Genomic DNA, 19379 nt, shown 5'->3' on the forward strand with positions numbered 1-19379 from the left:
AGGATGTCTTATTTTTTTCTAAGAAATAAAAAATATTAAAAGCTGAATGAAAAATAAGGACAAATTTTATTTTTTAAATTTTATTTATTGATTGATTTTTGGCTGCATTGGGTCTTTGTTGCTGTGTGCAGGCTTTCTCTAGTTGCAGCCAGCCGGGGCTACACTTCGTTGCGGTGCGTGGGCTTCTTATTGCTGTGGCTTCTCTTGTTGCAGAGCATGGGCTCTAAGTGCGTGGGCTTCAGTAGTTGCAGCACGTGGGCTCAGTAGTTGTGGCTCGCGGGCTCTAGAGCGCAGGCTCGGTAGTTGTGGCACAGGGGTTAGTTGCTCCGCGGCATGTGGGATCTTCCCGGACCAGGGATCGAACCCGTGTCCCCTGCATCGGCAGGCGGACTCTCAACCACTGCGCCACCAGGGAAGCCCCCAAGGACAAATTTTAAATTCAAATGTACAAATACACTTCTGTCAATAACATGTTTTTAAATTTTCTGCTAGTGTCCAGAAATTTTGTCAGGATAGCTAACAACTCTGGGAATTCTACTTTTAGTTGTGGTCATAAAAGTATGAATCATCGTGTGTTTTCCAATTAGTTGGATGATGTTTTAAGAGGAGATAATATTTTAAGAATCTAAAAACTGGAGGAAAAAAGCTCACGTAGAAACAGGATTTAGGTACCTGAATGAAAAAGATGTATAGCAAATTTATCAAAGAAAGCAGAGAAGTCATACTGGGGAGTAGAGAGAAAGCAGACGCTTGTGTTACCGCCCATCTTCCTTGGGTCTAAAGGCATATTTTAAAATGTGGTTTTACTTAACATGAGCTCTTGTTTTCTTTTTTCTCCACATATTTTTACACAATATAGCTGAATTTCTTCTTCATGTATTTAGTGTAAAAAAATCTGTTTTCTATTAGAATTTAACATTTATTTGGTTGCAATTGTTTTTTTTTAATGATGTGATCTTATGGGGAGATTCTTCTTTAATAAGAAAGATGTTATTCTTCAGAAGCATAAAATATATGCAATTCTGAAGTCCTTGCATACACATCGAAAGAAAAACAAACATTCCTTGCCCAGAGCTCTTTTTATTCTTTACAGGGAAAATATATTGAATAAGAAAACATCTTTTGCACTTTGCCCTGTTAGGCAACTAATTCAGAGTTGGTTAGATACCAGAGGGAAAAAATTTCAGATAAGCAAGAAACCTCTGAAAAGAAGAGTACTAAATAAGCATTTCATTTTATCTTAACTGGTAAGCAGGGGAGGATACAGGTTTTGTGAGACCTGAAGCTATACATTTTGGGCGATCTGTCCAATGTCTATTAAGATTACTTTTTACGTGCTTTATGTAGCCGGCCAAGAGGGCCAGTGAGTCCTCCAGGAAACAACAGTGCATTTGAAAAATTCCTTCTCTGGCATTCGGTTTTCCTGTTTGGGATCCTGTATATAACAGAGTTCAATCAGAGAAGCAGAGCCTCTAGGATATATAAGGAATGACCTTAGGCTATTGTGTGTCTCTCAAAGGCCCTTTTCTTAAGATAAGATGCCGGAGGAGTTCGAAGGATGGAGGGTAGGTGAGTGAAAAGGGTAGATGGCTGTAAGTAAGGGAAGCAGGAGCTGGAGCCCATGAGGACGGACTGCAAGCTCTGTCAGTTCTTGTTGCCTCTGACCTGGCTGTTGTGGCTTTCCTGTAGAAGCTGAAGCCATTGTCATGTGCTGAAGGAAGATCCAGGGGAGGCGGGGCAGCTGCAGGCCTGGCAGAGATCTTATGCCAGCGAGATGAGCCAACAGATAGGCAACAGCATGTGAGAGCTAAAAAGCCTGCCGCTTCATTTCTGCCCTCCGAATCGCCCACAAGAATCCCAACTCTGGCAAGGGAAAGGGCTTTCCGGGAAATGAACCCTTTTTCTTGGTTCCTTTTCCTTGTCTTCTGATGTATCGATCTTCATTCGCCCTTATTTTTCTAGATCGTATTGTCAGACTCTTTCTCAGAAAGTCTATGTTAAGGTAGTTTTTTATTTGCTGTTTTTGTTTTTGTTTTTTTAGTTCTTGCACGTCTGAAATGGCTTTATTCACACTTCACACTTGATTGCTAGCTTGGCAGTGTAGAGTCCTGATTTGGAAAATATAAATTCCCTCAGAACTTTTAAGGCATTCTTTCTGTGGAGAAGCATGATGCCATTCTGAGTTTCAGTACTTTTTATGTGATTTCACTTCTGAAAGCTTTGTGCAGCTTTTCACTAACACTGCTATTCAAAATTTTATCATGATTTGCCCAAGGGGTGGGTGTTTTTTGTCTTGTTTTTAAAGGTCATTGTGCTGGACACTAAATAAACTCAACTTCAACTCTTTCAGTTCTGGGAATTATTTTTCTATTGTTTCTTTGTTAATTCACTCTCCATTTTGTTCTATCTCTTCTTTGAAAGTTCTGTTAGGTACATGCTTGACTTCCTAAAATTATACCTCTAATTTTCTTATCTTTTCTCTCCTATTTTATTCTACTTTCTGGGAGGTTTCCTTGAATATATATTCTAATCCACTCAGTGAAGTTTGTTTAATTTTGACGATTTCATTTAATTTCTTTGAGCTTTTTGTGTTAATTGTTCCTTTTTAAATAAAAATAACAGCATTCCATTATTGTTTCTTACTTTTCTGATAATACTAAATATAGTTTGGAAGTTTTCTTCTGCAGACATCTCCCATCTTAAAAAATAAAACAAAACCTTTTCTTTACTTCCCATTATAGCAGTTGCACTTCTTTTTAGCTATGTCCAATTTATCCCCTCCCATTCTCTCTTAAACTCACTCTGACCAGGCTTTCACTCCACCATTCCACTGAAACTGACCTTGTCACAGTCTCCAAGGACCTTCATGTTTCTTCATCCAAGGATCAGTTCTCAGTCCTCCTGTTACTTTATCTGCTAGACACATGAATGACTCCCTTTTCCTTGAAGCATCTTCTCACCTGGTTCCTAGGATGTCGCTCATTCCTGGTTTTCCTCCTACCCCACTGACAACTCCTTTCTACTATTCTTGCTCTTTGTGCCTCATCTCCCCAGCTTCTTAACATTGGTTTACCCCAGGGCTCGGTATTTTTACCTCTTCCCTTCTGAATCTGTACTACATCCTTGCTGTCCTCATTCTTATAACTTTAAATACCATTCTTTATGGTACTGACTTTAAAATATATATTTTCCCCTAACTGTAGACTCTGTAATCCAACTGCCTTCTTCACATTTTCCTTGCATGTTTAACAGTCATCTCAAACTTACCGTTTCCAAAATAGAGTTCTTCATCTCTCCTCCTTGCTCCAAATTGTTATTCTTTCATTCTTCCCCACCTCAGCTTATTGACATGTCCATCTTTCAGGTTGCTAAGACCAAAAACCTTGAAGTCATCTTTGACTTCTTTTTTTCTCTCACAACTCGCATTCAATCTGTCAGGAAATCATTCTTCTACTTTGAAATTATATCCATTCCTCTTCACCTCCACTATTAGCATCCTGTTCTGACCTGCCATCATTTCTTGCCTGGAGTATTCCTCTAGTCTCTTACCGGTCTCTCTACCTCCACTCTTGTGCCCCCCAATGTAGGTCACATTGTATTATTTCTTGGTTCAAAAATACCTCAGTGGCTTGCCCATCACTCAGAGTAAAAGTCCCATTCCTTTCAACAGACTAGTAGTCTGTCTGTAATCTGATCTCTGTTATCTCTCTGAACACATCGACTGCTTGCTTCCTAGCTATTCCTCAGACATTCAGACACACTTCAGCCTCATAGCCTTTGCACTAGCTAGTCTCTCTGCCTGGACTTCTTCCTTCCTCCCTCTGTCCCCAGATATCCCCATGATTTACTTTCTTCTCTCCTTCAAGTCTTTGCTCAAATGTCGTCTCAATAAAGCCTTCCCTGGCCCAGTCTATCTAAATTTGCCTCTCTTTCCCCCACCCACTCACTAAGCCTCTCCACTGACTTATTTTTCTTCACAGTATATGGCAGACATCACTTTCTAACAAATCTATTTATTTATTTCATTTAATGTTTACTTCCACCTTTCTGCTAGAATGTAAGCTCTATGAGGGCAGAGACTTTTGTCTGTTTTGTTCATTACAGTTTCCCCAGCATCTAGAACACTGCCTGGCCCCCAGTATTCTGTATTCCCTGGGTTCCATTTTTATTTTTTTCTCCCCTTGTTTTTATCTCTGTTTTTCATACTGGAGACATTCTTCAAATGTCTGGTGACCCTTGGTTATCTCTATGTGAGGCACCGACAAAGCTAACAGAAAGCTAGCTTAATGTTCATGGGTAGAGTTTGTGGACTGGTGAGATTCAATATATGGTTAGGTGGTGAACTGGCATATCTGTGGAGGTTGCATTATATTTTAGTATCCTTAATTTTTTTTCCTGTGGGGCCCTTCCATTTCTCCCGAGAAGAACCCTGTCTCCTGCTAGGAAATGCAAACCTGCCTGACAGCAATCTTGTTTGAAAGAGGTGCCTGGTTGTACTTTTTCTATACATGCTTTATTTTAACTTCTCTGTTTGTGGCTCCTACCTTTCAACATTCCTGCTATCCTCAAATGAAAATAAGGTCCAGATCAAATTCTTTTAGGAATAAAAAATGGGCAAGTGGTAGGTAGTATATGAATAAAGAGGGTAGGAGTTACATGGGCTGGGGAGGAGGCTATAGGGTCCAGCTACACTTTTTATATTATTTTACCAATCCCCTTATTTTCAGCCTTGACAGTCACTCTTGAATTTTGTGGTTCCTCTAAAATCTCTTCCAATAAGTTGTTGTAATCTCTTATCTCTTCACATATCATTCCTGTTTGCTTTGACATTGTAGGTTTATGCCTTTCTATTTCTTTGCTGTCATCTTAAAGGGATTTGAGGAGGAAGCACATTTTTAAATGTGTGGTCAATCCACCATATTTAACAAGAAGATTTTGGTGACAATTTTTTTGTTTAGCTAGGAGCAGGGCCATTATTTATCTTTGGAGAAAACTTTTCTTTTTCTTGGTGGGTGATACTTTAATGCGCTTTTATTATGCAAAATATAGCACAGATTATATTCTGAAATGGAAACTTTATGGGAAAAAAAGCAAAATTTTTCTGCATAATCTATAAATTGTATCTTAATTGTAGGTATAGAATCAGTAGTGGTTAGTACTTTATTGGCTGGGGATGTAGAAATTTTTTCCCTTCTTATAAAGCAAGAGAGGAATTAAGGGTAGGATATGACCAAGGACATTCTCTACATGGAGGATTATGTAATTCCTTCAACATGTCAATAGTTTGGGTCCATTGATAAGGGGAGGGATGGCCCATGGGGCACCTCTATGGAGAAGAGAATACTCATAGCTAAAATTCCTGTTTACATTTTCCTTCTCTGCCTTGTAATTTCTTTCCATTATCCCCAAAGTTTCAGAAGCTTTGCAAACTTCACAGCTTATCAAATGCTTTTGTTGGGGTTTCAGGGAAGGGGCTTGTGTCCAAGTCTAGATTAGGTTAGGGAAGGAGAAAGTGGCCTTTTCCTACAACCACCACTTACATTTTGAAATCTGCCTGGTAGTAACAGCAGCGTTTCAAGACCACCATGGTCCCAGAACTCTAGGAGTTGGCCAGGAACAGAGCAAAGCAACTAGATTTTTTAGGTAATAATATAGATTTTCCAACTGGATAATTACAGCAGCTTTGTGATTATCTGTTTTGAGCCCCAGAGGAACTATGAAAGGGATCCCTAATTCCACAGGACTCTTTACCGAAGTCTCAGTTCCAACCTAGTTTACTCATCCGTTACACATACTCACCAGCGTTGCCTAGTTATCCATGAACTTTCCTAACTTTGATATAAAATTTTAATCCTCTTTCATAATATGTTCTAGGAAGGTTTCTTGTAGATAATAATAAATAATCAAAAAAGAAGAATTTAAAAGTGGGAGTGGATCGTAGGGACCATTAGATCCAATAGCTTTTTTCACAGATGAGAAGACTGAGCTTCAGAGAGGAGCAATGACTTGCTCAGGAGCATATAATGAGCCATGACAGAGCTTGGAAATTAATGCAGTTCTCTCAGTCTTCAGTAAAACGCTTTTATTCCCTTGACCATACCATTCATATTGACATGACGTGGAGTAATTAATTCAGGACCCGTTTATTGAGCATCTATTAATTTAAACTTTTACTAGTTACATAGACAATAGGAATAGGTAGGGTGACTCACTAGTGAAATTGGTTTAGTCTCACTAATTTTAAAGTGCTTTTCCATAGTAATTTCTCAGACTTATGCTACATGAGAATGTTTTATATCCTTTCAGGACTCCCTATGAGATGATATCTAAACCAACATTATAGCAAGTTTATATATTTAGGAGTTTCATAACCTCCACCTGAGGAAGGTCTGTTAGTTGCCTGAAACGAAGACTAGTCTTGTTAACCTCTTTCCTTGGTATTTAAAATATGTTCCATCCTAAATATTTTGATAAAAGTCACATTTTTAAGTTTAAAATGTGATCACAGTATTCAGAGCACAGGATTTTATAAGTCCCATAAAAGGTATCTCCCCCTTCATTGGGAGTCAAGGTTGGAAAATATAACTGTCAGAAATGTTTGCTGGTAGAATACACTAAAGGATATACGATCTGTTGTCTAGTTCATGATGGGGCTGAGAACAGACAGGTTCACTGCTGCAGGCAGGAGCGGACTGGAGTTGGGGAGACCTGGAATTCAACCTTCCTCTTGGGACTGGGTCAGGTATCAGGTAAGGGGCAGACACAATATATAGTCCAGAGGGTTTGGATGACAACTGTGTTATAACTGATGTATTAATTGAGAAGCTTCTCTGAATATGGTCTTCCAAAAGGAGAAGGAAAAAAATCGTCGGTGCTCATTCTTGGGTCAGAGAAGAAAAGTTTATCTAATTACTTTACTTTGAAAAAAAAAAGCCTCTAAGTCCAATGCTCTTTATTCATGTTCTTTGTTCATCAAAATTCCTTTTGCTTGATTTGCTCTGGGGCAATTTTGTCCACCATGAGGAAGTCCTCTATGCAAATTCCTAAACAGGTTAGCTTACCAAGCAATTCTCTTTTCCTAAATTAATAAGTTCACTTTTCTGTTTTATATATCCCTTGAGAAACTGTTAAGTATGAGTCTGTTCTCCAGAAAATAATCACTTAGGGTAAATGTGTAAAATCCAACTTCTAGACAAGCTAATTTAAGATGTAAGCCTAATGAGCTCACTGTTCTGCTCAGTGAAGCCCCTTTGAGAAGCTGAGCCCTGTATGCTAAGTGTAATAAATCAGACTGAGAAAGACAAATACTGTATGATATCACTTATACATAGAATCTAAAAAATACAACAAACTAGTGATATAACAAAAAAGAAGCAGACTCACAGATGTAGAGAACAAACAAGTGGTTACCAGTGGGGAGAGGGAAGAGGGTGGGGCAATATTGGGTAAGGGGGTAAGAGGTACAAACTATTAGGTATAAAATAAGCTATAAGGATATACTGTACAACATGGGGACTATGGCACATATTTTATAATTGTAACTGGTGTATAACCTTTAAAAATTGTGAATCACTATATTGTACACCTATAACATATAATATTGTACAGCAACTATACTTCAATTTTTTAAAAAGAAAGAAAGAAAGAAAAAAAAAGCAGCCATGCCTTACAGTATGCATCCCAACCATTCTGTTTCTGGTCCATCTCCTCAAACACTGGATCTCACCTGCCCTTCTTGTCTCGTTGTTTTCTCATACTTCTGTCAGCCACTGAGCTGAGGTCTCATTCTCATTTCATAGCTTTGGTACAATTGTGCAAGGTCACAAATCTGACATTTCCTGATGCTCTGACAATGCATCCATGGTCTACAGTACTAACATTCCTCCCAAAAAGTTCAGGTTCTGACACGCCTTCACAGAACGTTGACCCTAGATTCTGTCCTTATCGTCTGATTAGCTTTTCCCAGGTTTCTCCTGAGGCCATGGTGCTGCTCGCATCCTTGACAGATAGCATTGATCATCTTTAACGGTAAAGAGCACAGATTCTGAGCCAGTCTGCCTTTGAATCCTAGCTCTACCTCTTGCTCATTGTAACTTGACCTTGGGCAAGTTACTTAAACCTCTGTGCCTTGGTTTCCTCATTTGTGAAATGGGGATAGTAACAGTACCCACTGATGGGGCTGTTGGCGCTGAATGAGTTAGTATATTTACCACGTCTGGTACATAAGGGTGCCACGTGTGATAGCTGCTGTTACTGGGACATACAGTTATAGGTCCCTCCTCTGAGGAAGTGAGCTCAGGGTTTACTAAATGCTTGAATGGGAAGGAGGCAAAAAGGATACAAGGAGCAAAAAAATAGGTCTGTATTTCAAAATACTGCATTTTACCAGAGGCAATTATCAAATCAGCCAAATAATCCCATACCTTTGCTTTTGAAGTTTAACAGCAGCAGCTTGAATTCATTATTGTGAATGTGTAATTTCCACTTATCCCATGTGTGTAAACCACTTCAACCTAGTTGACTTTTTCTTTCCAGTAAATCATCAGGATTACCTTTTCCTTAGTAAACTTGAAAATTTCTGAGTGAATGATGAGAAAATGCTTAATGGGAAGGCCAAACACCAGCAATACTTTAGTCCAGAAAACAACAAAGAACAGAGAGAAAAACAACTTTTTACTGGAATCTGAGTTAATAAATAGGGATCACAGAACAAACAGCAAACAACAGCGTGAGTTACATCAGAATGAAAAAAGAAATGATGAACCTGGGTTTCCAGTCTGAAACTATTGTGCAATGTGATTAATGGCGCTAACATCTTACACATTAGAAAATCCTCTACAGTTTAAAACAAAAGGAACAGCTCGATCAGAGGATAATTGATGCTTACAGATAAATTTCACAATTTTGCACCTCAGGGAATATTTTTGCTTTTCTTAAAGATCAAAGAAATTGACTGTTTCATCTTGACAATTATTAACTTACCACATTTTTAGAACTAAGAAAAATTTGGCTTCTCTCCATATTGTAGTTGAAATGAAATTTTAATCCGTATCTTTTTTTTTTTTTTGCGGTACACGGGCCTCTCACTGTTGTGGCCTCTCCTGTTGCGGAGCACAGGCTCCGGACGCGCAGGCTCAGCGGCCATGGCTCACAGGCCCAGCCGCTCCGCGGCATGTGGGATCTTCCCGGACCGGGGCACGAACCCGTGTACCCTACATCGGCAGGCAGACTCTCAACCACTGCACCACCAGGGAAGCCCTAATCCGTATCTTTATAGGTAAAATTTTATTATCGTTAGTACCAGAAAGCAAAGCTTCAACCAAACTTTGGTTTTACTTAATCTTCAAGTGAACATTATTGAAGTTAGTCAAAATTCAAAAATTCTGTGGATGAGCACAATAGTAAGAGGTTAACAAATCAGAGATATGTTTTTATAAAGATATATTATTGGATTTTTAGTAAAAATTCATGCAAATAGGAGAAAAAAAAGAAAAATATCAGAGTACTGGGATTTGTCCTTGAATTCTCTCTTTTAGTTTTCCTTCCAGTTAAACTGATTTCCTCATCTATTTGTTTCTGGACTAAAGCCAGAATCAACACAGTCCCTATTTCTAATCAAATAACAGAGAAGCAATTACAAAGTCTGAATGCAGTTGGAGGAGCCTGGGAGACAGAGTGGCTGGACCTCGCCTAAGCTGTGTCTCTGACTCATTTGTGACTTCAGGCAAGGTATTTAACCTCTCTGCACATTTGACATAATTGTAGTAATGCTAGTTGATTTCCTAGGTATGATATTAAGCATAACTCAAAAAACAACTGTTGGCCCTTGAGAAAGGTCAGGTTGATTAGAGAGACGGCTGCTTCTGCCACTTGGAAAAGAGATTTAGAATTACATCTCCTTTCCATTCCTGGTACATTTTGAATGAATTGGATGAGAATTTGATGTAAATAAAAAGATTTGCAGTTTTAATATACAAAATGGAAAATAAAATGGATGATGTTATAATTTCCTCTTCAGAAGTAAAAACTTCAGAAATGTTCTTTATTTCTTTCTTTTGGGAATCAAACTTATTTGGCTTTTTGAAGCTTTCATTGAGTATAAATTCTTGAGATAAGTAACAAAGATACTGTTATATTCCAATACCAGAAAAAGGGAAAAAATTAGAAGAAAATAACCCAAAAGGAGTCTCTAAGTCTATTTATGGGTAATTTTAACTGTCTTCCATTAATATGAGACACATTAATATGTCTTACACGTTACCATTTGTGAATGCTAACTTATTAAATATGCTTCCTTCAGTAACTTTTTCTTCTTTTTAATTTCTTTTATCTGTATCCTTTCATAATAGCTCACTTAAAACAACCATTTTTGAATTACCATTACATGCTAGTAATGAACTTGTGTTTGGTAATTGTGTTTTTAAAAGTTAACATGTCAGCTGTAGAACATTTTAGTCCCAAACTTAAAATTTTTGTGTTTAAATTTAATTTACTATAATCAATTAAAACTCAAAGATTTTATTGGGAAAAAATGGACTTCCACTTAGAACAATTTATATCAAATGATATAGTACATCAAAGAATAGCCATTTGAAAACTGTTTTAATTTTATAATAATTAAAATTTTGAGATAGACCAAAGCAAAAACATTGTAAAATAAATACAACTAGTTGTATAGTGAGGAACGAAGTAATCTGATATAACTTCACCACAATCCAGGTTTGCAGTCTAATGATGGTTTCCTATGATGAATGATGGAGATCAGAATTTCAAAGCAAGTTTCTTATACCTAAACATTTCTTCAATATTATAGAAGATAGCTGGAATTACTAATGGAGGCACTGGGGAATTTTAAAAGACTTAAGATAGTCTCAGGAATTATTTTAAAGATGATCGAGTTAATATAATGACTTTTAAATATATATAATAACATTTTGAAATGCCTTATTGTTTAAGGATCTGCCAGACTAGGGGCTGCCTCCTTTCTCTGGGAAAGATCAGATTTGATTATTTTAATGGCAATGAATTGGGAATTCAATGGCAAGAGAAACCTGCCAAAGCTTTTTCACTGCCCCTTTATTTTCTTTCTTTTCTTTTTTTAAAATATATTTATTTATCTATTTATTTTTGGCTGCGTTGGGTCTTCGTTGCTGTGCGCGGGCTTTTCTCTAGTTGTGGTGAATGGGGGCTATTCTTCGTTGTGGTGTACAGGCTTCTCATTGCAGTGGCTTCTCTCGTTGCAGAGCATGGGCTGTAGGCACACGGCCTTCAGTAGTTGTGGCATGCGGGCTCAGTAGTTGTGGCATACGGGCTTAGTTGCTCCGCGGCATGTGGGATCTTCCAGGACCGGGGCTCGAACCCGTGTCTGCTGCATTGACAGGCAGATTCTTAACCATTGCACCAACAGGGAAGTTCCTGCCCCTTTATTTTCTACCAAATATAATGCATTACAATCTGTATATAATATAATTTCCCAGCATCTCCCAGAGCACTTTTTTTGTTTTTTGTTTTTTTTTTGGCTGCGTTGGGTCTTCATTGCTGCGCGGGCTTTCTCTAGTTGCGGGGAGGAGGGGCTACTCTTCATTGTGGTGCACGGACTTCTCATTGCAGTGGCTTCTCTTGTTGCGGAGCACGGGCTCTAGGTGTGCGGGCTTCAGTAGTTGTGGCAGGTGGGCTCAGTAGTTGTGGCTCGCGGTCTCTAGATCACAGGCTCAGTAGTTGTGGCACATGGGCTTTGTTGCTCCACGGCATGTGGGATCTTCCCAGACCAGTGCTCAAACCCGTGTCCCCTACATTGGCAGGCAGATTCTTAACCACTGCTCCACCAGGGAAGCCCTCCCAGAGCACTTTTAACACACACTTTCACTTATGCAAGAGCCAGATTCAGATATAGATATAAGAACATAATTTTTTATTGAAGTGTAATTTGCAATGTTGTGTTAGTTGCAAGTGTATAGCAAAGTGATTCAGTTATATATATAGATATATATAAAACAAGGACCTACCTATACAGTAGGTCCTTTTTGTTTATCTATTTTATATATAATAGTGTGTATGTTTTAATCCCAAGCTCCTAATTTGTCCCCACCCCTCTCCCCTTTGGTAACCATAAGTTTGTTTTCTATGTCTGTGGGTCTGTTTCTGTTTTGTAAATAAGTTCATTTTATCATTTTTTTTAAATTCCACAAATAAGTGTCAGTTGCTTCATTTGTAAATATTTTCTCCCATTCTGAGGGTTGTCTTTTCGTCTTGTTTATGGTTGCCTTTGCTTAAAAGCAAAAGCTTTTAAGTTTAATTAGGTCCCATTTGTTTAATTTTGTTTTTATTTTCATTACTCTAGGAGGGTCTATTTTATTTCTTTAGGCAGATGATATGCCCTCTCTGAGCCTTGCTTCCTCAGATGTTGGCAGGGTTCAACTGGATGATCTCACTTCCTTTAATTATATTTTGATTGTGTGTTCTAACCTCATGGGATAATACTTTGTACTTCAAAAATCTCTTTTGTGTTTTAAAAAAAACAACTATTTTCCATCTTTTTCTTTTGCTTGCTTATAATAAAACAATTATCTTGCTTCTTATTTTCTGTAACATTAAAAGACTTTATATGTTTATGACTGTGTAGTTCATTACATGTTAAGAAACCTCCGTTATGTGGAGGGTTTTTTCGTTTTGTTTTGTTTTACTTTTTGCTACTTGAACTTCATGGTAAATTTTAAAATTAAATAATAAATGACCTTAAGGATACAAATGAGATTTTGTTTTAAATAGGAGCATACCTGTTGTAATTTTGCTCAAGAAATATATTTATTACCAACTGAAAAATGAGTCAAACTAATAATTTATTATGAAATAGCTATGATAATGTCTTTAGCCCATTAAGAGCCAAATTTTAAATATTTTAGGTATTAAGTTTTCAGTTATTTTTTTTTCCTTTGGGGATTTTATAAATCCAAATATCTCTTTTAAAAGTAACTCTTTTTAAGCTATCACACACTGCAATGTCATATTTGCAAATCAATAAAAACCTTATGAAAGGCATAGTTTGTTAAGTGTTTCTAGTTGTCACTGGGAGTGGGGAGATGATGGAGGGAATCTGACAGGGACATCTAATAAATTCAGCAGACCAACTGAATTCAGTCTCTAGTAAACAACTATAAAATTGCAATAACAGATACTGGGAAGTTCTAAAATTGTAACTTAGGTTCACAATTTTTCTTCTCATCCATTCAACAAATATTTTGTTGGGTACCTGTACTGGGTTAAATTGTGTCTTCTAAAGTGATATGTTCAATTCTAAATCCCGTTACTTGTGAGTGTAACCTTATTTGGAAATAGGGTCTTTGGAGATGTAATCAAATTACAATAAGTCATATTGGAACCTTAATCCAATGACTGGGGTCCTTGTATTAAGAGAGAAATTTGGACGCAGAGACATACAAAGGAAGACAGCCACGTGAAGATGGAGGCAGAGAGTAGAGTTATGTTGACACAGGCCAAGGAATGCCAAAGATTGCTGTCAACCACCAGAAGCTAGAAGAGGCAGGGAAGGATTGATTCTTCCTTAGAGCTTCTTGAAGGGTGCATAGGCATGCTGACTTGACTTCATATTTCTATCCTCCAGAATGTGAGACAATAAACTTCTGTTATTTTAAGCCACCCAGTATGTGGTAATATGTTGTTATTTTAAAATAATTTTAGATAATGACAGTTAAAAACACTTAAAATCATGTCAGGGAATCACTGTCTGAAAATCCTCTACATATGTAAATTAAATCATGAAGTTTTAAAATTTGATATTTAAAAATGTGTATCAAAATGTACATAGTTAAAGAAAGTCAAATAATACAGAGAGGTTTATGATGAAAATCAGCTGTCCCTGGGCTCATTCCTTCTACTCCATCCCCCTTCACTGGAATCTAACACTTTTTTTGTTGTTGGGGTTTTTTTCTGTATTTCTGAAGTGTAGTTGATTTACAATATTGTGTTAGTTTCAAGTTAATATTTCATTGTGCGTATATATGTCATTCTGTTCATCTAGTCATCTGTCGATACACATTTGGGTTGTTTCTACCTTTTGGCTATTGCGAATAATGCTGCTGTAAACATTGGTGTACAACTATCTGTTCAAGTCCCTGCTTTCTGTTATATCTGCGTTTTCACAGTATGGAGATTTGTTCATTTTTCTTTTTAAAAGTAGCCTTTTTAAATCACAATTTTACATAGTATTGAAAAACATGTTAACTGAGAGAATTAGCGATAGTATTAAAGTCAAAGGGTACTTGCCTTTTCTCTTTTGAAAAAGGATAGATAATTCAGAAGCTGGTCAGTATAGCAGAAAACATTGAAGATATTTATGATTCAAGTAGAAAAGTACTACATATAATTCATAAACCAGACAAATAGCTTTTTGTTCTTTATCTTTAGAGAGCACTAGTTACTATCTCAGCTCTTCTTAGGAAAAAGATCAGTGATAAGTTTACAGTGAAATACTACTCAAAATCACAGACAACAGTAGATACATTGACAACATATACATATTTTTTCCAATGGGATTTATGGAATACAGACATTGAAACTAATTGGATTCTTTCTTTTTTGTTTCTCCTCATATTTTTTTTCTATCTTTCATTCTGATGGAGGAAAGGAGGCACATTTTTTCAGAGATTTGTTGTATTTTATTAGGCCTTAATTGCATATAATTATGTCTAAATGAACAAGATTAGACCACTGGTATAGCTAAATCTAAAGAAAATAAGTCTTACTATAGCAGTGTTTGACTGCTATGCCTAACAGGAAAGGTGGAAATGTCTTCATTCCATATATACCTAAATTGTCATAATTGTAGTGAGAATTTATTCTTCTGCAAGCTCTTTCTTTACAAATAGAGTCTTGACAGATGGACCGATGATAATGGCAGATCCTTCCAAGAGCTCCCAGACAAAAGAAACAGGAAACTACCCCCAGGATCAGGATGAACATGTATTTGTTTATAACATCAGATGTCTTGGATCAGGGTTTTTATTTCAACCTGAAATTTTGCGAATTTTGTAGGTATGAACTCAACATTAGCAAATGCAAAGTTTAGGAGACTACTGCATTGCAAATGGGCTCTGACTTTATCTTTCATATAAAAAAGAGCTACCTAGATGAGTTTTTAATAGAATTCCAAGATTATTTTATCAATTAGAAGATACTGATAGCAAGCCTATTCATCTTCCTTCTCAATTTGTTCGTACTTCTGTTTGCTTGCATTTTTCTTGTCATGCCACTTCTATCCCCTCTAAAAGCCCACAGAGCAGGGGTGGGGAGGGTCTCTATTTTACATTGGAAAACATTTTAAATGCCATAATTAACTTAATTTTCTCTATATGTTAATATAAGCTAATACTTTTAATATAATTGAATATATTTAAAATAAGCTATATGTATAAGCATCTAGTATACATAGCACCTGGCATAAAGCAGGTACACAATACGTGCTTGAATTTAAAGAAAACTAGCTACTAGGATAACAGAGTAAAATATCCGTTTTCCTAAACTGTTGCTACAAACTTTATCATATGCGTGTATAAAAGGATGACTTACTGAAAAAAATGGGTCTATAAATGCTCTTTGGAACTTTTCTGTAATGAACAATTGTATGTCTTCTTGTGTTTTATCTAATTTCTTTGTCCATTTAGCTGTGTAATCTACTCAGCACTTCACTTCCTTCTGTGTATTTTGGTTATTTTATTTACAATGTTGGATATTTTTAACTTTATTTTTTTATTAGTTATCTATCATATACATATTAGTGTATACATGTCAATCCCAATCTCCCAATTCATCACACCATCACCACCCCCCGCCCCCCTGCCCCACTTTCCCGCCCTTGGTGTCCATACGTTTGTTCTCTACATCTGTGTTCTCTACATCTGTGTCTTTATTTCGGCCCTACAAACCAGTTCATGTATACCATTTTTCTAGATTCCACATACATGCGTTAATATACGACATTTGTTTTTCTCTTTCTGACTTACTTCACTCTGTAAGACAGTCTCTAGGTCCATCCACGTCTCTACAAATGACCCAATTTCGTTCATTTTTATGGCTGAGTAATATTCCATTATATATACATACCACATCTTCTTTATCCATTCGTCTGTCGATGGGCATTTAGGTTTCTTCTATGACCTGGCTATTGTAAATAGTGCTGCAATGAACATTGGGGTGCATGTGTCTTTTTGAATTATGGTTTTTTCTGGTATATGCTACAATGTTGGATAAAAGGGTTAAATGATAACAAGTAAATTATATACTTTCATGGTAAATTAATTGCTATCATATGGATTTCTGCCCAGTGTTGTCATATAGAAAGTTTGGTCTTTAAGTGCTTCTCTTTAAACTGTTAAGTAAATATGGACACAGAATGTAATTTAAAATAAGCCTCCCTTCAGACAGAAAAGAAATAAGCAAAATATTGTGCCTATACCTTTCCTGTGTGCATAAAAGAAGCTTGCCAACTGATGGGCTTCTTTGGAGAATGATCAGGTAAGAACATAGCTCTTTTGTTGGGGAATCTCCCAATGTCAACTTTTGAAGATCTTTTCTGTGACACTATTCATTCCTCCAGAGAGGAATCACACAATCTCTGGCCTGGAAAATAATAGGAGGAGTTTAGAGCTGCCTGTGTGGCTATCTAGCTGCCAGGATGGAAGTAACCTGGGGAGGGCTCAAACTTATAGAACAGTGTCTCTCTTTTGACCTCCATTGTACCTGTGGTCATGATACCTGGAGTCTCTTTGGTTCGACCTTAATAGAAATAAGCCTTTCAGGGCTTCCCTGGTGGCACAGTGGTTAAGAATCCACCTGCCAATGCAGGGGGCATGGGTTCGAGCCCTGGTCTGGGAAGATTCCACATGCCACGGAGCAACTAAGCCCCTGTGCCACAACTACTGAGCCTGCGCTCTAGAGCCCGCGAGCCACAACTACTGAGCCCATGCTCCACAACTACTGAAGCCTGCGCGCCTAGAGCCCCTGCTCCGCAACAAGAGAAGCCACTTCAATGAGAAGCCCGCACACTGCAACAAAGAGTAGCCCCTGCTCGCTGCAACTAGAGAAAGCCCGTGTGCAACAATGAAGACCCAATGCAGCCAAAACTTAATTAATTAATTAATTAATTTTAAAAATATATTTAAAAAAAGAAGAAGCCTTTCATTTTTTGATGGGGTGGGAAAAACCTTATTCACCTGGCTGTTCACGATTTAGGTGAGAAGCTGGGTATCATCCCATCACCTCCACCCTGCCTTCCAAGCTAGTGGTCACCTCCAAGCTAGCACCATCTGGGATACTGCAATGCAACCTAGCTTGCTTCTTGTGGTACTCCCTGCTGCTACTGCTTGCTATTCAGTTTTAGCAGCTCTGCCAATTCCCCTGTGTGCTTTTTGTCATCTGGTTGACATTGTATGCCAGGTGTTTTCTCCTCTCCCTTTCTCTTCCACCTTGTCAATCCATGTCTTTTCCATTTTTCTTTACTCCTTTCTAGTGGGGTTTTGTGAGAAAGAAAAATCGTATGTGTTCAATCCAACCCAAAGTCCCTAACTCCTTTTTTTTTTTTAATAAGATGTTGGGGGTAGGAGTTTATTAATTAAATAATTAATTTTTCCTGTGTTGGGTCTTTGTTTCTGTGCGAGGGCTTTCTCTAGTTGTGGCAAGCGGGGGCCACTCTTCATCGCGGTGCGCAGGCCTCTCACTATCGCGGCCTCTCTTGTTGCGGAGCACAGACTCCAGACGCGCAGGCTCAGTAGTTGTGGCTCACGGGCCTAGTTGCTCTGCGGCATGTGGGATCCTCCCAGACCAGGGCTCGAACCTGTGTCCCCTGCATTAGCAGGCAGGTTCTCAACCACTGCACCACCAGGGAAGCCCCCCTAACACCTTCTTAACACTTATTTTCAAAAATATACTTAGCCCATTGTTTTCCCCTTGACAAGGATAAGCATAGGAGGGGAAGTATGTTACTGCAAACAGACTAGCTTTATGGCAAGGAACTCATATTTTTCCCTCTGAGAAAGATTTTCCCTCTAGGGGAAATTCTTCTTCAGAGGCAATAACTAAACTTTTATTAGGGTCGCCATAATAAGTTAGATGCTAGGGATACAACAGTTATAGCAAGGTGTGGCCTTTGCCTTCAAGAATCCTATTCTAAACAAAATAGCATGGACAAAAGGAAGCAGTTGGAGAGAGACATGTAAAAACAAGTCAAGTGATAATTCCATCTCACCTGGCACAGTGCCTGGAGCATAGCAGGCATGCAAACAGTGTTTACTGAGTGAATGAATGCTATATTTGTTTGTAAACATAGTATGGGATCACAGTGGAGGAAGTAATTAATTTTGTCTTGAGAGGTCACCTGGAAAAATTTAGTTTTTATATTTAATTACATATGGTTTAATGTAGATTAAATTGAAATATAATACATGAAACAATATGTAATTAAATTTATGTTGTCTTTAATTTCCCTTTTAATATTTATTTTCATTTCTTCCGCAAAACATTGCCTTGATGTGGCAGCTATATTTTATTTTCCCACAGCATGTGGCACAGTGCTGAGCAGATAGCCAATAATCAATAAATGCTTGTTGATGCCACGATTCTGTAGGACTGCTTCTGTTTAGTGCAGCTGTCTCCTCTCCTGTCAACCTGGCAGGAGACCTGTCCTCTCCTGCCAGGTTGACCTAATGTTCCTTTGCAGAAGCACACGACTTAGGAACAAATAAGTCACAGCCATGTTTAGGAGTGAGAGTGGTGTTCACTGGAGAAAGCCAAGTAGCAGGGCCTCTATACCTCTGTGCAGCCTGTGTCCCTATATATATATATATATATATATATATATATATATATATATATATATATATATATATATATATATATAACAGGTGTATATGTATATAGAAAGGAAGGCCATGCAGAATACAGGTTGGGGGTCACGGGCTTTCAAGGTGGAAAGCCCTCAGCCCAATTGCTGGGTCTTCAGTGACTTAAGCTCTCTGATCTATCCATTTGTATGATGAGGATAATAGTAGTTGCCTTATAGAGTTATTTGAGGATTAAATAAGATGCTTATAAAATGCATAGCCTAGGACAGTGCTAGTGTATGTAATAAAAAAATACATCAGCCAGAAGTAAAGTTGTGTGAAGTAAAATTATATGGCTTTATCTAGGAGACTCTTTATTACTCTCTGTACTGCACAAATTTCACATATTTAAGAAATTCACATTATATCTTGCAGTGCTTCCCAAGATGCCCATGCATGCTATTTGTCCCTGAATTTAAGTAGTGCCCCTCTCATTCTGTAACTTTTTTTTTTTTGGCCCCAGAAGGACTGAGAACTACCTATTTT

General features: G+C 37.7%; 1 protein-coding gene across 1 annotated transcript in view; it reads left to right on the top strand.

Annotated features, from left to right (window-relative positions):
• The first annotated feature begins 9648 nt into the window (after window positions 1-9648).
• The window catches only part of FGL1 (fibrinogen like 1), a 33455-nt gene continuing 23724 nt past the window's right edge, over window positions 9649-19379 (top strand). Inside the window, exon 1 of the mRNA XM_082680569.1 lies at window positions 9649-9729. The gene's annotated coding sequence lies outside the window, so the exon portion shown is untranslated. The remainder of the gene's footprint in view (window positions 9730-19379) is intronic.

This window comes from Grampus griseus, assembly GCF_964374135.1.
Source record: "Grampus griseus genome assembly, chromosome: 21".
Taxonomy (NCBI): domain Eukaryota; kingdom Metazoa; phylum Chordata; class Mammalia; order Artiodactyla; family Delphinidae; genus Grampus; species Grampus griseus.